This window comes from Lissotriton helveticus, chromosome 1_1, assembly GCF_964261635.1.
Source record: "Lissotriton helveticus chromosome 1_1, aLisHel1.1, whole genome shotgun sequence".
NCBI classification, from domain to species: Eukaryota; Metazoa; Chordata; class Amphibia; order Caudata; family Salamandridae; genus Lissotriton; species Lissotriton helveticus.
The window spans coordinates 113309123-113336268 of record NC_136057.1 but is presented as its reverse complement, the minus strand read 5'-3'; the positions used below and the strand labels follow the sequence as shown (position 1 = coordinate 113336268).

General features: G+C 48.6%; 1 protein-coding gene across 1 annotated transcript in view; it reads left to right on the top strand.

Annotated features, from left to right (window-relative positions):
- The window catches only part of LOC144762767 (uncharacterized), a 599563-nt gene that overhangs the window by 32137 nt on the left and 540280 nt on the right, over positions 1-27146 (top strand). Inside the window, exon 2 of the mRNA XM_078648047.1 lies at positions 475-566. The gene's annotated coding sequence lies outside the window, so the exon portion shown is untranslated. The remainder of the gene's footprint in view (positions 1-474; positions 567-27146) is intronic.

Sequence of the window (27146 nt, the reverse complement as noted above, 5' to 3'; positions counted from 1 at the left end):
ATTTAATAGCTGCTTATTAATTAGGAACATGACAATATCACAAAATTAGTTAATTACGATTGCAACATAGGCAAGATTAGTTTCCCACGTGTACATGTGTTGGTGCAACTTTAATCTAGATTGGTTAGTTTTGCAAACCACACGATTAGTTCATATTATTGTTATGAGAAAGTGACTTCACAAGGGGCATACAAAATTTTGTTTCTACCCTCGCTTCATCACATGTAGCAAGTCCTCTTCTCTGATAATGCACATTGAAAATAAGATGCATAGGCTTTTCTGTTTTCAGTTTCTATGGGTTCTAAATTATGTTTTTTTCCCAGTGTTTTGCAAACTTTTAAAACATTTTTTATTTTTTTGCTCTGTAAAAAATCACATGGCTAGTGAGTTTATTTCATTCTCTTGCTCGTCCCTATTGTCATTTCTAATATCCTTCTATCTTCTCCTTACTATTTTTTTAATTTGTTCTTTCAGGTAATGTTTCAGTGTTTTGCTCACCTCCAAACCATTCTCATTTCCCATCGATCTCTTTCCAGCAGTCTAGTCCCAGGATGTGCAGGATGGAGGTATGTTTGCATCTCACTATCTCATAAATATTTGATTGCATTTTATATTCTTGTATAACATCAACAAGTGGAAACTCTTTGAGTGATACAGGTTGCAGGGAACATCAATTACATAATATATATGGCATATGTAGAGCCCATTATGGATGGGAAGCATTGCCAGTTACATTATGTCAGAGCAAGATCTACTAACCCCTTCCATGCCTTGGACGTAACGGTTACGTCCAAGGTTGTTGCGCTCCGGTGCCAAGGAAGTAACTGTTACGTCCAAGGCCCACTATTTTGAAATCCCTCTGCTGCAAACAGCCTTGAGAGCTGGTGAAGAGCTTTCCCAGCTGCCGAAGGCACTTTTTTTCAGTGTACTGACAATCAGCACGCATGGCGTGCTGAAGTCACAACAGTGAAAGTGAAAATTGCTGATCGGCTCATTTCACTTTCACTGCCTACATGCTCCTGGAGCTATCTCACCCGGAGCACGTAGGCAGACAAGAGAGGTATTTTTTTTTTTTTTTGTTTTTTTTTGAGTAAGACATTTATTGCACATTGTCATAGGAATATTACAAACATATCGCCTACATCCTGTGAAGGCCGGCTGTACATGTTTCATACAAGTAAAGCAGAGGTTCATCCATACACAGCCCATCAGCCGACAACACTAGGTCCGGCGGCGCGTTATTAGTGTCAGTGTAGGCTTGGTGTTCGACAATGCATCAGCGCGGTGTTTATGCCTGATCAGTCTCACATTTTCAGTATTTCCAGCCACAACCCCTGTAACCTCAGGGGAGTGACCCAACAACAAAACAGTAACCCCCTTTAAAACTCTAAAGCACTGTGTCACAACATTCTCCCTCCCTCATTGCCACACCATGTATTGCACAGAGTAGCTAATGACCTGTAACAGTTAAGCGCTCAGCATGTTTCATCGTCAGCAGCCACCGACACTAGATATTGCCTGAGAGGTTCCCAAAAGTCTCTGGGGCGGGACCCCATAGGTAACTCCTCCTCGTATGTGACTAAAGTGTCTCTGCAATAGGTCAGATCCTCTAGCCAGTTTTTCACCTTTGGTTTCCGCGTACTGTTCCAATGTATGGATATTCTCCTCTTAGCCATTAGTAGTGCAATTACACATAGTTTACGCCGACTCGCTCTCAGTTGTGGTACCAACCCCAGGAGGCAGACTTTGGCAGTACAGGGCAGTGCGGCCCCCAAGATAGTGTTGAGTGTCTGCACCACCTGATCCCAATATTGCGCCACCGCCTCACAGTGCCATGCTAAGTGTATGAAATCTGCGTGTTCCTGTCCGCACCTAGTACAGTTGGAGTTGTCCCGCAGTCCGTATCTATGTAGTCTCTCAGGCGTGTGATACATGTGATGTAAATACTTATAATGAATCAGCCTAAGATTTCCGTTAGGTGTCAGCATCCCCGTTAGCATGCAGGAAGCCTCCCATTCCTCTTCCGTGAGGTCGTCGCCCAGTGCTGCGGTCCATTTCTCCCTGGCTTTTGTGGTGTTGCCCCCTTTGCTAGATTGCGCGCTGCGGTACAGTCGAGACACCAAGTGTGATGCTGTGGGGTGGTGAGCACTAGTGTCAGCGGTGCGAGAGCCTGTGGTTCTGCGGGGAATGTCGTATAGTGTTCTTTCACCGCCCTCTGTAATCTGTAGTAATTAAAACTAAACAACAGTGTTGGATTTTGTATGTATGTCAGTTGATCCAGCGTTACAAAGTGCCCGTCTCTATATAAATCACCTAGGGTGTCAATTCCAGCACGTCTTAGAAGGTCCATCCCCACCTGCTCCTGTGTGACAGACAGTGCTGGATGGTGAGCCAGAGGGAGTGTTGGTGCATAGAGTGGTGTGCATCGTGCCATCCTACTCAGTGTCGTCCATGCTTCCACCGTGGTGTTCACTGGGTTAATGTCGTGTCCGTGTAATCTGGGACGTTTGTGCGTTAATATACTCTTCAGTGGGATGGGATCAGCCTCTCCTTGTTCTACCGCAACGTGCGTCAGAAATGGGATCTCATGAAACCAATAATGCGCGAATTGCGCCTGCGCGCACTGATAGTATAAATAAATGTCCGGCACCTTGAAACCCCCTTTATCATATGGCAGCGTCATAGTCTGCAGGTCCAATCTAGCCTGTTTCCCCGCCCAGATTAAGGAGAGCATGAGAGATTTTATGTTGCGAAACACCTCCGCCGGAGGCTTGATAGGGATATTATTAAAAAGATATAAAAATTTAGGCAGGAGTACCATTTTTACTATGGCGAGTCGATCTGCAAGCGAGAGCGGTAGCCCAGTCCATCTCTTGACCTTATCTGTCAGCGTTGAGACGGTTCTCCCGTAGTTGGTGCGAATGACCAGTTCTGGGTCCCGATGGAACCAAATGCCTAGGTATTTTGTCGGTTCCTCTTGCCATTCCAGGGGGTAATCCAGTGCTATGGGCTGGGTACCGTCCGTCAGCGGGAGTATGAGGGATTTGCTCCAGTTGATGCGGAGACCCGAGTATTGGCCGAATTTAATGTATTCCCGCAGCAGCGGGTTCAGGTTCGTCTCCGGGTTTTTTACGTAGAGGACCATGTCATCTGCGTACAAGGCTATGTGTATGGGTCTTGTTGGCAACTGAATAGCTGAATAGTGGTGGTGCTGCCGTATTTTACACGCCAAGGGCTCCAGTATGAGAGCAAATAGCATTGGCGATAGAGGGCACCCCTGTCGAGTGCCTCTCCTGATGTCTATCGGGGTCGAGAGATGTTTGTTCACCCGTATGCGGGCTGATAAGCCCGAATACAGCATTGTGATCCAGCCGATGAACAATGGGGGGAACCCCATTCGGATTAGAACTGCGTGTAGGAAGGGCCAGTCAATCGTATCGAATGCCTTGGCCGCATCCAACAAGACAGCAACCGCTTTGGTAGTCGGGGCCAAGTAATGTGCCAGAGCAAAAAGTGTGCGAGTGTTGTGGGTGGTAGACCTATCCGGGATGAAACCTGCCTGGTCCGGTCTTATTAACATCGGCATGAGCGGCTTCAGTCGGTCCGCTAGTATGCTTGCCAGTATCTTAGTGTCAACGTTGATCAATGAGAGGGGGCGATAGGAATCGCAGTGCTCTACGTCTTTGCCCGGTTTCAAAAGAGCGATAATCAACGCCTCTCTCATGGATGGTGGAAGTGTTTGGGCTTCGTGCGCGGCTTCATACAGATGTACCAGGTGTGGCGCTAGCTTGTCCGCATATGCTTTATAAAATTCTATGACGAAACCATCCGGACCCGGTGCTTTGCCATTTGGGAGTCTTTTGATAGTATCTATGACTTCTTGTGTCGTGAGAGGCCTCGCTAAATATTCCCTGTGACTGTCTGCCAGCCAGGCGAGCTCTATGTCGGCCATGTATTCCAATATTTCCTCCCGTGGTATTTGAGCCCTAGCCTCGTACAGTGCCCCATATGTTTCTCTGAATTCACCCATAATTGTCGGTATGTCGTGTGCACGTGTGCCATGTTTAGTTTGTATAGTCGCTATATGTTGTGGCGCCCTACCAGAGCAAATCTTTTCCGCCAGAGCTCTGCCCGGCCTGCCCCCTTCCCCATATCTCCTAGCCGTTGTCCTCTTGAAGATGTACTTAAGCTCATCTTCAGCAAATGCGTTGTATTCCAACAGTAGTATCTGAATGTCACTCAGTAATGCCTTGTCCCCAGGTTTTGTGTATCGCTGTTCCAGTTCCCGAAGCATCTCCTCCCTCCTCTGAAGCTGGTGACGGATATCTTTTAATATACCTGCTGATGTGCAAATGCACACGCCCCGAATTGTTGCTTTAAAAGCTTCCCATAGAAGGCACGGGTCCTCCGTAGTGGGGGCATTCAGCTCAAAATAGTCAGTAATTGCTTTCAGGATTATATCAACGTATAGGGGATCTCGCAAAGCCTGCGCATTAAATCGCCAGGTGTAGGGCGGCGGGACATAGTGTGGGATTCGTAACCTTAGGAGGACCGGGCCGTGATCAGACAGTGTTCTCGGGAGATGTGTTATCTGCTCTACCCATGTATGGACGTCCTGTGTGGCTAGCCAGTAGTCCAGTCTGGACCAGCTCCTATTCGCCGCATTGATGTGTGTAGCCACCTGTTCGCCTGGGTGCAGTACCCGCCACACATCGCTTATGTGCAAATCAGATATGGCGTCCAGCAGCATTTCCCTTGCCTTGGTATGTTGCTCAAGTGCGTGCGGTGCCCTGTCAAGCCCTTCGCTAAGTGTGACGTTGAAGTCCCCCCCCCAGATTACATTGTCTGCTTGTATATCTGCTATTATGTGCCATAACCTTTCAAAAAAACCTGCATCATCCACATTCGGGCCATACACATTCACTAGTGCCATTTTTTGCTGTCTCACCTCGCCCACCACTATGACATAACGTCCCCCTGCGTCAGTGTACGTGTCTTTGATATTGAAGTGAGTCCCTTTCTTGATCAAAATGCTGACGCCCCGGGAGTATGTCGAGTAATATGAGCCAGTGGCGGATTACGCCCATTTGTTCCCCAGCCTGGATGTGGAAGTGGGTGCCATGTGTGTTTCTTGCAGAAATGCCACATCCACCTTAAGCCTGTCAAGGTATGCGAACATCTGCCTTTTCTTTCTTGGGTTCCCCAGCCCCCTGACATTCCATGTGAGGAAGTTGAGTGTGTCAACGCGTGCCATTAACATGTGAACAGGTTTATCCGTGTGCCGCGTGTGCTGTGTACCCACCTGAGGAAAAGCGCGCTTTTAACATTAATAGTACAGGCAACAAAAGAGGTCGCAATGCTTCTCAGACACAGTGCAAACATATGGAACATATTCAGCTTCCCTACCCCCCCACCACCCACTTCAGCGCCCAAACTTTGCCAAAGCCATTCCCCCCCGAACTTTAGAACTGGGAATAAACTTGTTGTGGGGTACACCCTCCTGGGGGTGTCGCCCGAAGCACACATCTCCATCCACAAAGTGGATGTGGACGGGCGCGATTTTGCATATTGTTATCATCAAAATGTTCCTCCTCTCCATCTCCCCTTCCCATCCCCCCGCATGTATTTATGACAGTCTTTTCCTCCCCCATCCCCCTTCGAGGCCGCAAAGGGAATACAGGCAGTGCCTTTCGCCCTCATAGTCAGTGTCTCGGGGCTGCACATAGACAGCGCATTTAGGACAGCCTGCCGGCCGCATGTTCTTAGTCAGGTGACACACCAAGCACGGGTGTGGGTATTACAACTACGCTCCCCAATTGTACTCACTGCGTAACTGCCATGCATGTCCCCCTTCCAATGTTCTCCAGCAGCAATGACCTCAGCCTCGTGAAGCGCAAAGTACAGTCTCGCTCCAAATTCAACGTCCGCCGCCTGGAGCCATCCTCGAAGAAGCAATCCAGCGTTACGCATAGGCCAGCCATCCCGTCGTTAGTCGTTGTCGCTCATTCTGGCCGCATTCTCCCGATCTTTCCGACGCTTGGTGAGGGTCTTGACGTACTCCTGCGCAGCTTGCACCGTCGTGAGAAACACCGGCTTGCCATCCGTCAGGATTTTAAGTTTTGCTGGGTATAGCATCGCATATCCAATTTCCATCTCGCGAAGCTTCTTTTTCACTGGAGCAAACTCCTTTCTTGCCTGCTGCACCGCCATGGTGTGGTCTGGATAAAACTCTAGTGAGTTGCCGTGATGAGTAATGGCGCCTTTTTCCCTCGCTAGTCTTAGTACAGTATCTCTGTCCCTATAGTTGAGCACTCGGGCAATGATTATTCGAGGCGCAGCCCCTGGTTTTGGGATGGGGGCCAGGGAACGATGTGCGCGTTCGACCAGGAAGACGTCGGAGAAACTTGCAGCTCCGAATATATCCTTCAGCATGTTTTCCACGTACGTCTCCATCCTGCCGGTGTTGGTGGATTCCGGCAGGCCCGAGATGCGTACGTTGTTGCGGCGGGACCTCGCTTCCTGGTCCTCCACCTTTGCCTTCAGGGTCTCCAGGGTCTTTTCGATGGCGCTGTGTGTTGTCGTGAGGTCTCTGGATTGGTCTTCCACCGAGGAGATCCGTTGTTCTGCCTCCACCAGTCTCTCTTCGTGATTTTCCAGCCTGGTGGACAGGGAGTCCACCCTTGCCACGACATTGTCCATTTTGTTATTCATATCCTGCAGACTCTGCTGGATAGCCCGTAGTACTTCCTCCATGCCGGCGCCGTCCCCCAGTATCTGGCCACTGTCCGCCTCTTGATTAGCTCCTGATTTTACCGTTTGTTTTCTTGCCTCGAAGGGCAGCTTCGACTGCTGCTTGTCTGGCTTGCCCATCTCACCCGGAGATGCAGATGGGCTAGCAACTTGCGAGCTTGTGGGAGTCACTGGCTTGGTCGTCGTCCGTGTGCGCCGTACCTGAGCACTAGCCGCCCCCTGCGCTGTAGATCTATACATCAGACGTTCCACTCAGTCATATACACGCATATTGTAGCTCCGCGCTCGATGCAGGTGTGCCCCGTGGCGTCGCATTAACTGTGGGATCTTGCCATCGCCTGGGTACTCCCCTGCCTGCCAGTTACGGACCCGTGGTGGACGGCGGTTCAGGTTCGCGCCTTTTTTTTTGTTTTTTTGTTTGTGGCAGTACGTAGCAGCGTTGTGAAGCCCCGCACCTCGCTACTTTCCCCAGTGCACCCCCAGCCGCCGCACTCTCTTTCCCGCCTTTGCTGTTATGTAGTGCGGCGCTTCCCCACCCGGTCTCACGCTGGGTTATTGCTGCGGGGGGCTGGCGGTGCCCGGAGCAGGGTCGCCGATCATGCGTTCCACCGCCGCCGCCATGTTGGTTTTCCTGGAACGCACAGTGTCCGCTGCAATAAGCCCTTGCAGCACAGGCATATCGTACCTGGTTTTCGCCTGCTCCTGAACCACGCTGCTAGCGCTGCGGGTTGGGGTCAGCCCTGTGAGTGTCTGTGGGCGACATCGCTCGTTTTCAGACGTGGTCGTCACGGTCGTGCGCCGCCATTTTGTCCAGTCTCGCAGTGTCGCTCGGTTATCTGCTGAGTACTCCGGCGCTCCGTTAATCTTCTGGCTGATATCTCCACATCTTGGAGCCGGGGCCGTCAGACTCACATTCAGCTAATTTGCGCAGGATTCGGGGATCGAGGGGATCAAGGGGACCAAGCAGACGCGCCCGTCCGGCGGAGCCGACTCAGCAGCCAGCCATTCCGCAGTGCGCCCTCTAGCGCCCCGCAGACAAGAGAGGTATCATTGAAAAGGGTAGAATCGAGTGGATCTCAGCTTGGGGATCGCCGCAAAAAAATTAAATTTTTCTCACAGTTCTGTGTGGGTACACCATGCTGGCACAATTTGCCTACCACCTGACGTTCCCCTCGGTCTCCTGAAAAAAAATGATGCCTCACTTGTTTGGGTAAAAACAACAAGTGATGGACTGAATGGTGATCAATGTCACACACTCCCCCAGTCAAAAGATCTGGGCCCAAATCCATCGTTTTTTTGCACTCCACACCACCCTGGGTTAGACAATGGCGATATGCAAATCAGCTCTGACCCTGTTGCCCCATGGGAACAGTCCAGTCCAAACTACAGAAGCCATGTCCTTCCCAGAACGGAATCAAGTATCCGAGGACCGGACCGGTTTCGAGGTAACACCTCTCTTCAGCCCGGCTAGCTTGACTCCAAGTGGTGTGGAGTGCCTGGGACCCACGTCTGGGCATCCCCAGCGCACTTAGGGCGGCAATTGCAAAAACAACAAGTGATGGACTGAATGTGGATCAATGTCACACACTCCCCCAGTCAAAAGATCTGGGCCCAAATCCATCGTTTTTTTGCACTCCACACCACCCTGGGTTAGACAATGGCGATATGCAAATCAGCTCTGACCCTGTTGCCCCATGGGAACAGTCCAGTCCGAACTACAAAAGCCATGTCCTTCCCAGAACGGAATCAAGCATCCGAGGACCGGACCGGTTTCGAGGTAACACCTCTCTTCAGCCCGGCTAGCTTGACTCCAAGTGGTGTGGAGTGCCTGGGACCCACGTCTGGGCATCCCCAGCGCACTTAGGGCGGCAATTGCAAAAACAACAAGTGATGGACTGAATGTGGATCAATGTCACACACTCCCCCAGTCAAAAGATCTGGGCCCAAATCCATCGTTTTTTGGACTCCACACCACCCTGGGTTAGACAATGGCGATATGCAAATCAGCTCTGACCCTGTTGCCCCATGGGAACAGTCCAGTCCGAACTACAAAAGCCATGTCCTTCCCAGAACGGAATCAAGCATCCGAGGACCGGACCGGTTTCGAGGTAACACCTCTCTTCAGCCCGGCTAGCTTGACTCCAAGTGGTGTGGAGTGCCTGGGACCCACGTCTGGGCATCCCCAGCGCACTTAGGGCGGCAATTGCAAAAACAACAAGTGATGGACTGAATGTGGATCAATGTCACACACTCCCCCAGTCAAAAGATCTGGGCCCAAATCCATCGTTTTTTTGCACTCCACACCACCCTGGGTTAGACAATGACGATATGCAAATCAGCTCTGACCCTGTTGCCCCATGGGAACAGTCCAGTCCGAACTACAAAAGCCATGTCCTTCCCAGAACGGAATCAAGCATCCGAGGACCGGACCGGTTTCGAGGTAACACCTCTCTTCAGCCCGGCTAGCTTGACTCCAAGTGGTGTGGAGTGCCTGGGACCCACGTCTGGGCATCCCCAGCGCACTTAGGGCGGCAATTGCAAAAACAACAAGTGATGGACTGAATGTGGATCAATGTCACACACTCCCCCAGTCAAAAGATCTGGGCCCAAATCCATCGTTTTTGTGCACTCCACACCACCCTGGGTTAGACAATGGCGATATGCAAATCAGCTCTGACCCTGTTGCCCCATGGGAACAGTCCAGTCCGAACTACAAAAGCCATGTCCTTCCCAGAACGGAATCAAGCATCCGAGGACCGGACCGGTTTCGAGGTAACACCTCTCTTCAGCCCGGCTAGCTTGACTCCAAGTGGTGTGGAGTGCCTGGGACCCACGTCTGGGCATCCCCAGCGCACTTAGGGCGGCAATTGCAAAAACAACAAGGGAAGGACATGGCTTTTGTAGTTCGGACTGGACTGTTCCCATGGGGCAACAGGGTCAGAGCTGATTTGCATATCGCCATTGTCTAACCCAGGGTGGTGTGGAGTGCAAAAAAACGATGGATTTGGGCCCAGATCTTTTGACTGGGGGAGTGTGTGACATTGATCCACATTCAGTCCATCACTTGTTGTTTTTTCACTTGTTTGGGTGGCCAAGGGTCTGCGAATGGGAAAGGCCAAAAACGTAGATATTGAGGAAATAGCACTGTGAGCTCTAAGTACCATATATATTTTAACATTTATTTAGGCGATTCTGCATTGGACACCCAAACAAGTGAGGTGTCATTTTTATTTTTTAAAGGGAATGCTGGGTGGTAGGAAATTTGTGCCGGCATGGTGCTCTCAAACGGAAATGTGAAGATAATATAATTTTATTAGCAAAATTTGAGATTTCTAGGGGATTCTTGGTGAGAAAACATTGGGAAATCCACTCAAGTCACCCCTCCCTGGACTCTCCCGGGTGTCTAGTTTTTAAGAAATGTCTGGGTTTGGTAGGTTTCCCTAGATGGCCGCCAAGCCCGTGATCAAAAGCGCAGGTGAGTCCCTCGCAAAACCTTGCCTTTTTGTGATCGATAATTTTGAAGTCTCCACAGTATGTTTTGGGCAATTTCCTGTTGCTATGTTTCCCTAAGTGCCGGGTCCAAAATGCACAGGTAGGCACATTGCGAAAAAAGGGGAGAGGAGTTGGCCTAACGGCTAGGGCTGTCGCCCTCCAACCTTGGGAACTGGGTTAGAGTCTCGGCAATGACAGCTGAACATCCTGTGATTCTGGGCAAATCACTTAATCTACCCGTGACTAACAAAACTGAATGTGTCCTCATGTAATGCAACTGTAGCGTTCTAAGGCGCTCTGATACCCAATTCGGGTCAAGTTTGCGATATATAAAACTCTGTAAAAAAAAAAAGTGTCAGTTTTCCTTTAAAAAAATATGTGACCACTTTGATTTTGTTTTTGGGCTGTTTCCTGTTGCGGGCACTAAACCTACCCACAGGTACCAATTTTATCGAGAGACTTGGCGGAATGCTGGGTGGTTGCAATTTTGTGGGTCCCCACAGATTCCAGAACTTTCCATCACAGAAATGTGAGGAAAATCTTTTCTGTTTTATAAAGTTTGAGGTTTGCAAGGGATTCTGGGTAACAGAACCTGGTGAGAGCCACACAAGTGCCCCCATCCTGGATTCCCCAGGGTGTCTAGTTTTCAAAAAATGCCCATGTTGCATTTTAACCCATTATCTGTCACCGGCACTAGGCCTACTCACACAAGTGAGGTGCCGTTTGTATTGGTAGACTTAGGGGAACCCAGAATAGTAGAACAAGTGTTATTTCCAGTTGTTTTTCTACACCTTTCTGCCTTCCAAATGTAACACAGTGTGTAAAAAAGAAGACATTTTGAAAAATGCCCCCTAATTCACATGCTGGCATTGCTACGCACAAATTCCGAGATGTGCAAATAACCGCTGCTTCTAAACTCCAAATCTTGTTCCCAATATGAGAAATACATAGGTTTCCTTGATACCTATTATTCACTCTTTATATTTTACCAAATGAATTGCTTTTTCCCCGGTACACAATGAATGACCATTGCAAGGTGCAGCTCAGTTATTGGCTCTGGGTATCTCGGGTTCCTCGTGGACCTACACGCCCGATATATCCCCACAACCAGAAGGATCCTGCGAATATAACGGTATACTGCTTTAAAAAATCTAGCATAGTTAGAAGAAGTTACAGGTGAAAATGTAGGCACAATTGGCTGTAGTTTTGAACTAATTTTCAAAATTTTGTTATTTCAACTGTTAATTTCTATAGGAAAACCTTGAAGGATCTACACAATTGACCCCTTGCTAAATTCAGAATTATGTCTTTTTAGGGCTCGGCCTACGCCCACGAAGTGGGTGGAACTTCGAGCTCCTAATGTTAAAGAGAAAAAAAAGTATCTCTAGGGCTTTGGCCAGACACATTCCTTAGTGTGTTATGTCATCTGGCCAGTGATTCGTCTTCGCTGTGGTGTCTTTTGAATAGCCTTGACGTGATAGGCTAAATGTAGTTTTCGTCCGCCATGTTTGGCATTTTTTGTGCGTGTGCGCGCACAGAAGTACATTAATTATAATTAGGAGCTGTCAGGGTGCCTCCGTAAGTGAATCCAGATGGCCGGGCGCGTTCACCATTCAGCAGCGCTCAGCGCGCAGCTGCTGCATGCCAGGCCGGGAAAGGGCTTCATTAGCCTCATTCATCCGGCGCTGAGACAGCAAGACACGGGGGCCCACGGCCCCCTCCCTCATCTGTATCGGCGAAGCTCGGAACGTCCTGCCCCGGCACTTGGTAGAATACACAGATTCCAGCACCAGTTGCACACAGACACAACCAATATAGAAACCATGGGCAGAAGTAGACACTGGCTGAAGAACCATTAACTCACTAATGTACTCGACCAGCGTTCAACCCTGTTGCCTCGTGAATATACAAAGATTGCAGCAACATTAACCAACTGAGCTATCTTACCCGGATACGAGGGTGTGATCTGCAAATTAAACACAGAGCTTAGAGAATGTACAGTCGCTCACCTAGGTTTGTCCGTTGGATTCTTCCCTGAGACCTGCAGGCTACACCCATACCTCAGCAGCAGGAGCATTAACCCTCAGGACTGTTTTACCAGCTAGTGCGCTTCCATTTGTTTTCGGGCTTCCATAGCCGCCTGCGTGTGATGGGACTACGGGCAGTGCAGAGTGCAGAATCAGAGTGCAGAATCAGAGTGCAGTTTGAGAGTGCAGTTTGAGAGTGCAGTTTGAGAGTGCAGTTTGAGAATGCAGTTTGAGAGTTCAGATGAGAGTGCAGTTTGAGAGTGCACTTTGAGAGTGCAGAGTGCAGTTTGAGAGTGCAGAATCAGAGTGCAGAATCAGAGTGCAGTTTGAGAGTGCAGAGTGCAGTTTGAGAGTTGAGACTGCAGTTTGAGAGTGCAGTTTGAGATTTGAGAGTGCAGTTTGAGAGTGCAGAGTGCAGTTTGAGAGTGCAGTTTGAGAGTGCAGTTTGAGAGTGCAGTTTGAGAGTGCAGTTTGAGAGTGCAGTTTGAGAGTGCAGTTTGAGAGTGCAGTTTAAGAGCAGTTTGAGAGTGCAGATTGAGTGCAGTTTGAGAGTGCAGAGTGCAGTTTGAGAGTGCAGTTTGAGAGTGCAGAGTGCAGTTTGAGAGTGCAGTTTGAGAGTGCAGATTGAGAGTGCAGAGTGCAGATTGAGAGTTGAGAGTGCACGTTGAGAGTGCACATTGAGAGTTGAGAGTGCAGTTTGAGAGTTGAGAGTGCAGTTTGAGAGTTGAGAGTGCAGTTTGAGAGTTGAGAGTGCAGTTTGAGAGTTGAGAGTGCAGTTTGAGAGTTGAGAGTGCAGTTTCAGAGTGCAGCATGAGAGTTGTGAGTGCAGTTTGAGAGTTGAGAGTGCAGTTTGAGAGTGCAGTTTGAGAGTGCAGTTTGAGAGTGCACTTTGAGAGTGCAGATTGAGAGTGCAGATTGAGAGTGCAGTTTGAGAGTGCAGAGTGCAGATTGAGAGTGCAGAGTGCAGTTTGAGAGTGCAGAGTGCAGAGTGCAGTTTGAGAGTTGAGAGTGCAGTTTGAGAGTTGAGAGTGCAGTTTGAGAGTTGAGAGTGCAGTTTGAGAGTGCAGATTGAGAGTGCAGATTGAGAGTGCAGTTTGAGAGTGCAGTTTGAGAGTGCAGTTTGAGAGTGCAGTTTGAGAGTGCTGTTATAGAGTGCAGTTTGAGAGTGCAGTTTGAGAGTTGAGAGTGCAGATTGAGAGTTGAGAGTGCAGTTTGAGAGTGCAGTTTGAGAGTGCAGTTTGAGAGTGCAGTTTGAGAGTGCAGTTTGGAGGTGCAGTTTGAGAGTGCAGTTTGAGAGTGCAGATTGACAGTGCATTTTGAGAGTGCAGTTTGAGAGTGCAGTTTGAGAGTGCAGTTTGAGAGTTGAGAGTGCAGATTGAGAGTGATGATTGAGAGTGCAGAATCAGAGTGCAGAGTGCAGATTGCAGTTTGAGAGTGCAGATTGAGAGTGCAGATTGAGAGTGGAGAGTGCAGATTGAGAGTGCAGATTGAGAGTGCAGATTGAGAGTGCAGATTGAGAGTGCAGATTGAGAGTGCAGTTTGAGAGTGCAGATTGAGAGTGCAGTTTGAGAGTGCAGAGTGGCAGTGAGTGCAGACTGAGTGCAGAGTGACAGTGAGTGCAGACTGAGTGCAGAGTGACAGTGAGTGCAGAGTGACAGTGAGTGCAGAGTGACAGTGAGTGCAGAGTGGCAGTGAGTGCAGAGTGACAGTGAGTGCAGAGTGACAGTGAGTGCAGAGTGAGTGCAGAGTGAGTGCAGAGTGACAGTGAGTGCAGAGTGACAGTGAGTGCAGAGTGAGTGCAGAGTGACAGTGAGTGCAGAGTGACAGTGAGTGCAGAGTGACAGTGAGTGCAGAGTGACAGTGAGTGCAGAGTGACAGTGAGTGCAGAGTGACAGTAGAGTGCAGAGTGACAGTAGAGTGCAGAGTGACAGTGAGTGCAGAGTGACAGTGAGTGCAGAGTGACAGTGAGTGCAGAGTGACAGTGAGTGCAGAGTGACAGTGAGTGCAGAGTGACAGTGAGTGCAGAGTGACTGTAGAGTGAGTGCAGAGTGACAGTGAGTGACAGTGAGTGCAGAGTGACAGTGAGTGCAGAGTGACAGTGAGTGCAGAGTGACAGTGAGTGCAGAGTGAGTGCAGAGTGAGTGCAGAGTGAGTGCAGAGTGACAGTGAGTGCAGAGTGACAGTGAGTGCAGAGTGACAGTGAGTGCAGAGTGACAGTGAGTGCAGAGTGACTGTAGAGTGAGTGCAGAGTGTGTGCAGAGTGACAGTGAGTGCAGAGTGAGTGTAGAGTGAGTGCAGAGTGAGTGTAGAGTGAGTGCAGAGTGACAGTGAGTGCAGAGTGCGTGCAGAGTGACAGTGAGTGCAGAGTGACAGTGAGTGCAGAGTGACAGCAGAGTGACAGTGAGTGCAGATCGACAGTGAGTGCAGAGTGACAGCAGAGTGACAGTGAGTGCAGATCGACAGTGAGTGCAGATCGACAGCAGAGTGACAGTGAGTGCAGAGTGACAGTGAGTGCAGAGTGACAGTGAGTGCAGAGTGACAGTGAGTGCAGAGTGACAGTGAGTGCAGAGTGACAGTGAGTGCAGAGTGACAGTGAGTGCAGAGTGACAGTGAGTGCAGAGTGACTGCAGAGACAGTGTGTCAGGGTGCACATTGTGTGAGTGTGCAGAATGAGTGTGTAGGGTAAACAGTGTGTGACTATGCAGGGTGACATTGGGAGTGTGCGGGTGAGCAGTATGTGAATGTGTAGGGGCAGTGTGTGAGTGTGCAGAAAACACCACACACACATACACCACACACACATAACGCACACACAAACCACACACCTCAGTCTCTCAACACCACACACTTGTCACCACTCAACACAACACACTCACCACCACACTCACTCCCCAGGCTCACCCCCACAGACTCACCACCACACACTCACCAGCACACAGAAAACAACACACACAACAACACACCCCCAGCCGTCAATGAATGCTTTCACCATGCACAAACACCAACAACCATCATCCATCTGTGCACGCTTTTACCAAGCACACACCCACCAGCCGTCAGTGCACCCTTCCACCAGGCACACACACCTCCAGCCGGCAGTGCACTTTTCCACCAAGCAATCGCAGTATGGTACACTTTACTTTTAAACATATTCATATAAAGCACAGCATGCCACCATTGGTAAAATTACAATTCAACCAACATACTTCCACTACACACCACATGCACACACTCCATAACACATGGCAAAAAGACATTGGCATTTACAATGCCATTAGCGCAAACTCAAATAAATCCGAGCCCGATTGCATTTCTAATGCTTGTTTCATAAATCTATTGCTTTCTGGGATCCATTATTGGTTTTACACCCATTTCTACCACTAACTTGAAGGAGGTTGAAAGCACAAAAAATAGGAAAATAGCTTATTTCCTAATAAAATGCCAAAACCTTGTAGAACATTTGGTTTTCTGACAAATATCTGCCTGTTCGTGAAATCTGGGAAGATGGTGATTTTAACCAAAAAAGGGAGTGGCACAGGGGGGAAAAAAACCTGGCAGCGAGGGGGCTAAGGTAAAGGGTGATCGCAGGGCATGGAGGATGGTGAGGACTATAAAACATGCCAATCCTAATGGCAGACAGCGCGTCAATAAAACAATACATTAGAAGGAAGTAGGATGTAAGGGGGAGGCTGCCGGGAACACTTAAGTGTAGATCAACATAATGTATAATCCAGGCAATCTGCCAGCACGGCTCCAAGCCCCACTGTCCACAGGGGAACAGAGATCACATGAACAGGAGGATAAACACCATACTTGGGTACAATTGTACATGCATCAACTCACACAGGCTGCAATGGCAGGCCTGTAGTCAGAGTTAGGAGGGACCCTTATGGGTGGCATAACACATGGTGCAGCCTATGGGGGTCCCCTGGAATACCTAGGCCCTAGGTACCTAGTACCATATACTAGGGACTTACAAGGGTACACTAGCAGCCAATTAGGAATGTACCAAGGTACTCACCATAGCCAATTTAGGAAGGAAGCACAGTGACTGGGGCCCTGATTAGCAGGATCTCAGTCAGACTCGTCAGAAAAACAGTATGACACCAGCACAAAGTGGGGGTAGCCATGAAAGCAGATCCTACTTTCCCAACCCATCTCCCCACTCCTCTAGAGAGTAGCATGTGTAGTGTATTGTCCTCTGCTCGTGCACAGTGCAGGGGAGTATGCAGCCACCTCTTAGTGTCCGGCACAGGCCGCTTTCCAAGACATTGCTATTTGTCACTTGAAAAGTACGTATGCAAGGTCTATGAACCCGTGTACGTGTTTGCCCCCTCTTTGCTTTAGGGTGAAGGCCTAGCAGGCAGGATTCAGGGGTAGTTGACAGTGTATGATCTGCAAGTTCTGCTATGGTGGCTGTAACCTTGAGCCATGACACCTGTAGTGGTGGGCACTCCCACACCATATGTTAGAAACCAGCATCAGCCAGTTTACAGCACGGACACTCTGGTGTCGAATCAGGAAACGCGCTCTTGATGCGGTGGGGGGAGAGTTAACTGTAATGTGTGTAGTTAAATTGAGTGAATTGGAATCGAGGGTTCCAGGACACTTGGCTAACATGTTGTAGCACCTGTATGCATGACTTGAGCGGTTGCGGGAGCACAGCGTTCATCTAGCCAATGCCGTCCCCTGTGTGCAGCTGGTGAAAGGTTGATTGTCGGCATTTAAAACACCTTCTCGTTGCTCTGTTCTCCAAACAATCGTTAAAGATTGGCTGAGGTGGAGTGCTCAGTGCTGTGTTATTGGAAGCCAACATCCTACTTTCCGCTTCTATATCTCAGAATATTACTGAGCTATAAATGTTTTATTTCTGAGAGATCTTGGCCTGCACACGCTCTACATGTCATAGAGGAAAAGCTTCTGAGGAATTATCACACACGCTGCTAGTTTCAGGCTCTTCGATCAAAATGCTGTAACAATCTACTATCTCGCCGCCTCACCTATCACTCGTTGACTCTGTCCCTGCCTTGGACCGGTAGGGAGCTCAGCTTCTTTTAGGTTAGGTTTGTGCTGTACAAATACCACATGCATAGCACCTTTTTCAAAGGAAGAACACTTTGGTGACAACAAACGTTGCTGCAGTAGAACGCAGTTGAGATAGTAAAGAACCTTGGTGGCATGCTGCACACGTTGGATCATTTGGCGGTGCATTTCACACTGTGCCTATGGCATTTTGTGTGTATTTGAAAAGCAGTGCTAAGCTTGTGGCCCTTTGTGAAAGCTGTGTAGGGACTGTGTCATTGTCAGGCATGTGTGAGAGTCGCAGAAGGCACTTTATCTTTATCTTATGTGCAGCATGCGCTGTTCTGGCGCATTCTCCATCTTGTGTAAACAATGAGCGCACCTCAGTATTGTTCCATTAAATGTGGCCACAGTGCTTTGTACAGGTGATATTGAATTGCATGAGTAGGAGGAGAGACCCATGAAAAGTCATGGGAATTACATGGTTAGAAAATGTTGTTTGCAGGTTTTGTGCTGGAAAAGGAATGTTGAAAGCAGGTCTATGCATGTGAGGTGCAGGTGAATACATTTGAGAACAGGCCCTTCCTTGTATGGAGGGCAGCAGAGATGTAGGAGATATGGACAGAGCAGTTTGACTTAAGAGATGTTTTTAAGATTATTTCGGGTGCTGAGCAAGATCCAGAGGTGAAAGGGTGCTAACAGGCTTTGGCTTTGGAGCTCCATCTGTGCTCTTGCTATGCTTATACACCACAGCTCTCAACTAGTGTGCCACCAGGCTGGTGTGCTATCTCAAGCTCTAAAGTTAGAGGTGGAACAACTAAACCACAGAGCAGCCCAGCTCAATCTCCTCGTCCAGCTGGGAATTCCCACCCCAGTGGATAATACTGACAAACTTAAAAATATTTGAGAGAAGTAAAACCACAAAGTAAGTTACAATCATTAAACTACTGCTCTGCTGCATATTGTGGGTGTAGTGGATGAAGCCAGGCATCTCTGCGAGCAGTAATATTTGATTTATGGCGCAACATCCTGATGTCCACCCTTCTGTCTCGAGTCTTCCTGATCCATCTCCCATCTCTTACTCAAAGAGCTGTTCTTGTTTTACAAAACCTTGACCATACGCATCTACCTAAAGCTGTAACTAGTGTATGAGTGCTATGTGAGCGCCCCTTTTTTTTACTTACTTACTCATGAACACCTTTGCTGAAATAAGTAAGATGTTACTTATTCAAAGCAACTTTTATGTAAATTCCTGTGTATGGTTAAATATGCCATCATAAGTTTCAGAAATGGTAATCAAGAGATATTTATACAATCAATTAAAAATTGTATATGCACATTCCGTTATGTTTCCCTTTAAGTAATTTTAAATCTTTTTACATCCGACAGAAAACAATCTTTGATCGTACGAAATGTTTCAAAATAATGAAGATAACACTGTAAATCTACAAAGACGAAGTCCGAAATATTGAGTTCCAGTATTCAGAAAAACATAAGTGCCGTCAGAGCCAGCCGGACCGAACATAAACTGAGACATCCTGAAAGAAGGGACAAGAGAAATTCAGTGATTCCACGAGTCTCAGCTGTGCACCTCCGTGCCTCAAAATGAAGAAATAACCTCTAGAAAATTAAGACAACACTGATAAACCTCCTCTTGTGTAAACATGTCCAATAACAGCTTTGATCATGAGGTCGGTATGAGGTGGTTACAGCAGAGCTGTGCTTCCTTAAATAATACCAGGAGAACATTAAGTGCTAGAGGTGTATTGCAAACTGTTTCAGACCAATCCACAGCAACCATTGAAAAGCGCAACGGAGTGGAGTCAGACAACTGAAGGTTAAAAGAAATAGGGGTTCTGCTGTCTAAAATACAGAGCACTGTCCCAGTGTGCACCGACCAGAAGGACGTTGGATCTTTACCCGCATGCGTGCCGAACCATTATTCAGTCTAAAGACACAATCGCCCACGAAGAAGCCTTACACACGTTTTGAGATTGGAAAGTAGTTGGTGACCATTGCACTTTATTCTTTAATTGGAAAACAAACGTGCAAAATACGACTCACACAGGGAATGCAAGAATAACACAAGTGCTTTATCAGTCATGTTGGCCCTTCAGGAAGTACAGTCAAGGGATGTAAACAATTATATACCAGACCCAGAGACACTAACCAAGAGAGAAGTCTCTGACACATGCAGTGAGGGCTTTAGTTTGTCATCAATATTGAAACCCCATCAGCAAACACACACAGGAAAAACACTATTCAAATGCACTGAATGTGTAAAGAGCTTTATTCAGTTATCACGCCTACAAAGACATCAACGAACACACACAGGGGAAAAACCATATAATTGCACTGAATGTGTGAAGAGGTTTAATCAATTATCACACCTAAAACAGCATCAGCGAATACACACAGGGGAAAAACCATTCCAGTGCAGTGAATGTGGAAGATGTTTTAGTGATTCATCAGCATTAAGGAAACATCTGCGAACACACACAGGGGAAAAACCATTCCAGTGCAGTGAATGTGGAAGACGTTTTAGTGATTCATCAGCATTAAGAAAACATCTGCGAACACACACAGGGGGAAAACCACTCCAGTGCAGTGAATGTGGAAGAAGTTTTAGTGATTCATCAGCATTAAGGAAACATCTGCGAAGACACACAGGCGGAAAACCATTCCAGTGCAGTGAATGTGAGAAGAGGTTTATTCAATTATCAGACCTAAAACAGCATCAGAGAACGCACACTGGGGAAAAACCATTCCAGTGCAGTGAGTGTGGAAGACGTTTTAGTAAATCTTCAACATTAAGGAATCATCAGCGAACACACACAGGGGAAAAACCATTCAAGTGCAGTGAATGTTTGAAGAGCTTTAGTCGATTATCAGACCTAAAATACCATCTGAGAACACACACAGGAGAAAAACCATATAATTGCACTGAATGTGTGAAGAGGTTTTATCAATTATCAAACCTAAAACAGCATCAGCGAACACACACTGGGGAAAAACCATTCCAGTGCAGTGAATGTGGAAGAAGTTTTAGTGCTTCATCAGCATTAAGGAAACATCTGCAAAGACACACAGGGGGAAAACCATTCCAGTGCAGTGAATGTGAGAAGAGGTTTATTCAATTATCAGACCTAAAACAGCATCAGAGAACACACACTGGGGAAAAACCATTCCAGTGCAGTGAGTGTGGAAGAAGTTTTACTAAATCTTCAACATTAAGGATTCATCAGCGAACACACACAGGGGAAAAACCATATAATTGCACTGAATGTGGGAAGACCTTTATACATTTATCAGGACTAAAACGGCATCAGAGAACACACACAGGGGGAAAACCATTCCAGTGCAGTGAATGTGAAAGTAGTTTTAGTGAATCTTCAACATTAAGGATTCATCAGCGAACACACACAGCGGAAAAATCATTCAAGTGCAGAGAATGTCTGAAGAGGTTTAGTCGTTTATCACAACTAAAACAGCATCAGAGAAAACACACTAGGGAAAAACCATATCATTGCCATGAATGTAGAAGTAGTTTTAGTGAATCATCAACATTAAGAAAATATCAGCGGGGCGTGGCTAGCAACCAGGTAATATGGCCGCAGAGTAACTGAGCTCTGTGATAGACGGGGCCTTCCCGCATCAATCCAACCATTTATCCTGAATGAAATTCAGTGCTGCAGCAAGATAATTGCATAAGGAACTTCTATCACCGACTGTACCGCTCCAGACCTCCGGAGCTCAAGGGACTGCGAAGATTTGCGGCAGAGGTGATCGCGGCCTCGGTCCACGTTGCAGCCGGGACCTCAATTAGGCACCCACCCCGGAAATGAGGTAGGCGACGCTGACGGGGGTGACATCGGGCGCGGAAGTTTTGGAGGCACGCAGCTCCTGCCGCGCAGTGCCGAAATACCTTTCAGCAATATACCCGCGGCTAGGAACACAAACAATGAAGGGCTAACCATGCGGGAAAGGTCCGGCAGTGCTCGCTGAGGGCCCTTGCGGCAGGACTTGCTGATACACCTAGAACGGCCCCAGCGCCAACGAACAGAACCGGGGGCAGCAGGGATTGTGGTGAATACGGCGCTGCACGGCCTGAACCCCCAGAGTTAAAGATTATCAAAGGGCACCGCCAAGGGGGCCGCGGCCTAGACCGCATTGAAGCTGGGGTCTTGAGTAAGGGCCGATCCCGAACTCGGCAGGACTAGTGCAGGACGGTGGAGGACGGCGCTTGCTGGGGCGTCGCTGAACATAGGACTTGTGAGGTGCAATCCCGCCACGCAACAACAGGACGTGGTCTGCCGCTGACCCCGCAGCCGGAGGAAGTAGACAACGTGGTGCACATCAGAAAGGGAAACAACAAGAGATTAACCGGACCCTGTGCAGCGGGGACTTATTCTACCAGTGGGACTAACCCGGCACCCATCCGGTAAGAAGAGCAAGACGCGGGGAAGACTGACAGTGCAGAAGAGGGAGCACAACTTTTAAAGCGCAGCAATAGGAGTACCGACATTGCTCAAGGGTTCTCAACTCCAGTCCGAAAGCAGGAGCCTGGGAAAACAGACAGTGGGGTCCACTGGGCCCACCATCACAGCACAGTGCCGGGGAAGGCGAGATAGCGCGTGACCGCAGACAGCAGACCCATAACCCTCGGCTGGAATATACCTAGAGGCACTGGGCGGTAGACCTACAAAAGACGCAAATTGGCTGCAAATATGAGTGGAAGAGGGCCGAAAGTACAGCAGACCCACTAGGCTAGATAAATACGCCTACACGAAGGACTCCTCCGGAACGCAGGCCAGTGCCTGACCTCCAGACACGCCAGAGGTCACAGAGGAGGTGACCCTCCAGGATGTGACGCGGCTCTACGAACAATGCAGTCCTCGATGGGCACGATCTCCACAGATGTTGCCCTAATACGGGCGGACTTTGCTAAAATGTCGGACAGACTGGTGGAGGTGGAGAAGACAACTGCGGGGCTCTCGACGGATACTGTAACACTGCAACAACAAGTGCAGAGACTAGAAGAGGACAACAAAATGATGAAAGCAAAACTGGATGACCAAGAAGGCCGCTCGCGGCAAAATAATGTGCGCCTTGTAGGCGTGCCGGAAACTGCAGGGGCGCCAGCCTTAGATCTTTTTGTAGAAGACCTGATTCAGAACCAACTACAGCCGCGGGGGCTCTCCAAATTCTTTTCAGTAGAAAGAGCGCACCGTGTACCAGGAGGTAAACCGCGTCCAGGAGCACCATCACGGCCGATATTGGCACGAATCTTCAACTTTAGAGATAGCGACGCAATCCTGCAGGCCGCACGCATCGCACCGGCGATAAATGTAGATAACTCGGAAGTCACCTTCTATCCTGACTATACAACGGCCGTCACACAACAAAGACGTAGTTACATGGAGGTTAAGAAAGAATTACGTGCCAGGGAACTAAAGTACTCTATGCTTTTCCCGGCGAAGCTCCGGGTTGAGTCTGAGGGAAAAACATTGTTCTTTGAAATGCCGGGAGAGGCACGAGACTGGCTAGAGGGATGGAGACCGGCCCATGAGACCAACACCAGGGAGAACGTGCACGCGGGCCGCTAAGAAACTTACAGAAAGACCCCAAAGAAGAGGTATACCACCGAGAGGTTGGGACCATGGAACCCTACAAGACGAACACGACGCAGACAGCACCAGCTAAAGCACTACGGTGGGACACCTATTTCTCGGAAGAGAACCCTTTGTTGAACACTGCTACACGAGATGAGACATCGCTAATGAATGAACTGGGGCATGGACATTCGATTCACGGACCCTGAACAAGGAGTAGGGCCCCACAGGTAGGATCTAACAGATGGGGGGCAACACTGAGTAGACAGTTCGTAAAGGGAGGACTTTGTTCTGAGCACCGAAGACTCACCCCCACGAATGTTGTGGTTTGTTTGGGACTCAAAGCGCTCTGCTCAGTTTGGGGGGCGGGCTGTTTTAGAACCGCCGGGCAGGGAGGCAGGGTGGGGGGTTCGGGTTAAGGGAGTTAGGGGACTTGATTGGGTCTGTTATGTTTTTCTGGTTAACAGAGCTCTCTGGAAGAAACTGTTGATAACTGTACGATGTGCTCACATACATGACATGCACCCTTGCTTTGACACTACTAAGAGAAACACTAGCTCTGTATCCCCATATCACACATACTATGCCACGGCGTGAAGATCTGGATGCTGGCTCACAGCCGCCACAATCACTAGGCCCTCCCCTGTCTGTTATATCGTGGAATGTGAATGGACTAGGGCACAAGATTAAAAGGGGGTTGGTTCTTCAATATCTAAAGCGGAAGTTCCCTACGGTAGCATTACTCAAAGAGACACATTTAGTGGGTACGGCCTGTAAAGCGGTCAACCGTTGGGGATTCAAAATGGTAGCCCATGCAGAGTTCACGTCTGGGTCCCGGGGAGTGGGTATCCTGGTACATAGGAGCTCGCCCTTAGTGGTAAAGAAGACCCGGACTGATGACCAGGGTCGATTCGCTGCATTGTCCTGTCAATGGGAAGGCCGCATGTACAAAATGGTGTCGGTATATGTCCCCCCGGCACTTCATCAGACAGCATTCCAGGATCTTGGAATGTTCCTACTGGACCTTCTTGAAGGGGAACTGATCATAGGCGGGGATTTTAATGCAGTAATAGACACCACTAAGGACAGAAGACCGCCCAGAGACACAAATAGTTCCAATCAGGCCCTGAGAGAATTTATAGATGCAATGGGGTTGACGGATATCTGGAGAATTAAACACCCTACAGAACACCAGTCCACGCCCCTGGGGTAGCCAATCAGAGCGGGTGAGGAGTGGAGCTGACATCCACACCGGATACTTATGCCGGCAAGATCGCGGGAGCGCAGCGGACACGCGCAGCGGGCGCATAGCAGGCACGCCGAAGGCGAGCCCGTCTGCACCCGTCAGCGCACGTAATGCGCACAGTGCCAGCAATGCTGCCCGTCCGACTAAGGTATTGTATTACTCCAGCCAGGCACTGCGGGCGCTAGGTGAGAATGGTGGTGCTGGGGTGGGCATGCCCCTTTTTGAGACCTCGGCCAGCCCGAAGTCCTATTTTATCAGGATGAAATCACTGGTCTGTGGCCTACTTAATGTAAGATCTCTCCCCAAACACGCGGTAGAGATCCAATTACATACTGAAGCACACCATCTTGACCTATTACTTATGACTGAGACCTGGTCCAGTACGAACTCCTCGTTCGAACCAGGACTGGCGTGCCCGTCAGGGTACAAAATCTTTCATAAGCCGAGAGCTACAGGTAGGGGCGGTGGAGTTAGTCTGATGTTTAAAGAAGGGTGGGACTTTGCCCCTTTTGAGATTGATGCAGTGGAGGGATTTGAGCTCATGGGCTTCTCTTTAAGAGGTACCAGGGGCCATTTATTGGACGGTATAGTGTGCTACAGACCCCCGGGTGCAATGAATTCATCCCAATTACAGGCGCTGGTAGATGTGTTCAACAATATGGCTGTTACTCATTCAAGAATGCTTATTTTAGGAGATTTTAACCTCTGGCAAAATGGGACCCTTGATACGGGTCAACATATGCTCCTCCAATCATGCGAAAATCTGGGCCTCTATCAGGGAGTGACCAGCTCTAAGCACATAGGGGGACACATGCTTGAACTAGTTTTTACTGAGGAAAGGATTATTGATCACATGCAGATTCTCCCTGTAGACTGGACTGATCATTATTTGGTCAAATTCCTAATTGCCATCCCTAACCGTGGTGCTTCTGCCTTGAGGGTGGTCGGGAACTTCCTCGGTAGGGATTGGAAGAGACTTCTGGAAAAAACGACACAGTCACTAATGATCCCCTCTGAAGAGGATTTTGGTGCACATAGCTCAGTGGAGGAGAACTATGTGCTCTTCTGTAATCATATAAGTGCTATTGTTAATCAAATTGCCCCCCAAAAAGTATGTAAAAACAAAGGTAGACCCTCCGCTAGGTGGTTCAACGAAAAACTTAAGGACCTTAAACTGAAATGCAAACAGGCAGAGAGAAAATGGAGAAAGCACTATGCAGACGAGGATAAACTAGCCTGGAAAGTGGATATCTCCCTTTATAAAAAAGAAATTGCTGCCGCCAAACAGGAGTACTTCGCTGGAGTTATTCTGAATTCGTCAAATAAGGCTAAATGCATTTTCAAACTAGTCGAGGATCTTGCTAATCCTCAATGTTTACACAATCAGATTCTGACCTCCCAAGATCTCTGTGATAATTTAGCATTTTTTTTCCAGGATAAAATCACCACCATTATCGCTGGGCTAATAGATGACATGTCTGGGAGGGGAGAAGGTACGACCCCTAAGGCAGCAATCCTAACGGCTAGCGTCGGTACAATGCCCCATGAAGACCTTTCGAGTGATGATGGGCCCGTTATAATGAGCCCTCTTGATCACTTTGAGCCCCTCTCGGAAGAGGAATTTGATAGGCTGGTCATGGGTGTGTCCTCAGGCTCCCCACTGGACCCCCTTCCACATAGAATTTGGAAGGAATTGGCATCAGAGCTTTTCCCTAGGCTCCGAAAGATTTGCAACCAATTACTTTCCAGTGGATTAGTACCATCTGGTTGGAAACGGGCGATAGTCACTCCACTCTTGAAAAAGGCCACTCTTGACCCCAACTGTCCGGGGAATTATAGGCCCATCTCGCTCCTCCCCTATCCAGTGAAGGTTCTGGAACGTGGGGTTAGCAAATCTTTGTCAGCTTTCTTAGAGCGCTCTGGTTGCCTGGCAGATGTACAGTTCGGATTCCGTCCAGAACATGGAACTGAATCAGCCTTGGTGACCGTGATGGACGATCCGCGTCAGATGGCAGACAGGGGACAATCAGCAATACTTGTATTGCTCGGCCTGTCTGCCGCGTTCGATACGGTCAGTCACAACATTCTGCTGGCGCGTCTAGAGGAAGTGGGAGTAGTGGGCACAGCCCTGGCCTGGTTTCAATCCTATTTATCTGACAGGTTTCAAGCAGTGGCCCTTCCCCCATTTCAGTCAGCCTTCACAAACATCTGTCACGGGGTTCCGCAAGGGTCGGCTATTAGCCCAATTCTATTCAACATTTATCTGAGCCCTCTGATTAATACCATCCGTTCCCATAATGTGAAGGTAGTAAACTATGCTGATGATACTCAGATCATCCTTTCTCTTGATGGAATCCATTCTAACATCCTAGAGGATTTTCATGCATGTATGCAGAACACTGCGCAGTGGTTACATGACAACTCCCCTACAATTCAATTCGGGCAAGACCAAAATGTTATACTGCGCAGTTGGGAAGATTGCCCGGCCTCTTCCTTGTAACTTCTGGCCTTTGGATACTTGCACCCCTCTGACGCCATCCACGGCGGTTCGTAACTTGGGTGTCATGTTTAACACCAACTTGTCACTGGAGACTCAAGTGAACAAGACAGTGGGGTGCTGTTTCGACCTCATGAGGGCCCTAAGGAAGATTCTTCCATTGCCCCCAGTGATGGCTAGTGCCTTGATTATTCAAGGCGTTATTTTGAGTAGACTTGACTACTGTAACGCCTTACTATTAGAATCTCCTAAATATTTAATCCAGAGACTGCAGCGTGTTCAGAACACAGCAGCGAAATTGGACTTGGACTTGTCCAGACCACTGGCTTCCGGTGCAGCAAAGAATACTCTTCAATTCACTGTGTATTGGATTCAGGGCACTGCATGGATTTGGCCCTAGGCCACTGCAGAAGAAAATGGTCCTGTACATACCCACCCGGAGTCTTCGCTCCTCTTCTGCCTACCTGGCAAGTGTCCCCAGGTTTCACAGGGCCAGACTG